Source organism: Osmia lignaria, unplaced genomic scaffold, assembly GCF_051020975.1.
Source record: "Osmia lignaria lignaria isolate PbOS001 unplaced genomic scaffold, iyOsmLign1 scaffold0071, whole genome shotgun sequence".
In the NCBI taxonomy this organism is placed as follows: domain Eukaryota; kingdom Metazoa; phylum Arthropoda; class Insecta; order Hymenoptera; family Megachilidae; genus Osmia; species Osmia lignaria.
The window spans coordinates 85,001-85,564 of NW_027478212.1; the positions used below are offsets into that span (position 1 = coordinate 85,001).

At 44.5% G+C, this 564-nt stretch overlaps 1 non-coding gene across 1 annotated transcript; it reads left to right on the top strand.

The window, feature by feature from the left end:
• Positions 1 to 94: 94 nt before the first annotated feature.
• On the top strand, positions 95 to 249 carry LOC143307715 (5.8S ribosomal RNA). The gene has a single exon (XR_013064803.1). It is a non-coding gene; the product is annotated as a 5.8S ribosomal RNA (ribosomal RNA).
• The last annotated feature ends 315 nt before the right edge of the window (positions 250 to 564 follow it).

Here is a 564-nt window from a genome sequence, read left to right on the forward strand (position 1 = left end):
TGGGAGAGTGATGTGGGTATCGAATGTGATGCGTGTTAATAATGAAAATAACACTCTAAAGATCTAAAGAGTTTGAAATACAAAATTTTACGATTACCCTGAACGGTGGATCACTTGGCTCGTGGGTCGATGAAGAACGCAGCTAATTGCGCGTCAACGTGTGAACTGCAGGACACATGAACATCGACATTTCGAACGCACATTGCGGTCCACGGATACAATTCCTGGACCACGCCTGGCTGAGGGTCGTTTTCTTAACAAAAGACTGCTTGCGTTTGCTTCTCGAAAAAAGAGTAATTCATTTCTTTCTAAACATCTCGCCGTCGTTCAACGAAAGTAGAACGTTTCGGAGCGGGATTATCGAACGAAATTGAAAGAATGAATGAACGATAAACAAAGAAAGAGTCGCAACGTACGAGCGATAGTTGGGCAGTTCGTCGGCGTTTGTCGTGGAAACGATGTGACGAAAATCGCAACCGATACACTAAATGCAGGCCGTTAAAGGAGAAAAACAAATTTCGAAATATCTCTTCGAACTAGCGCAAGTGCGTCACGGCGCGCGAG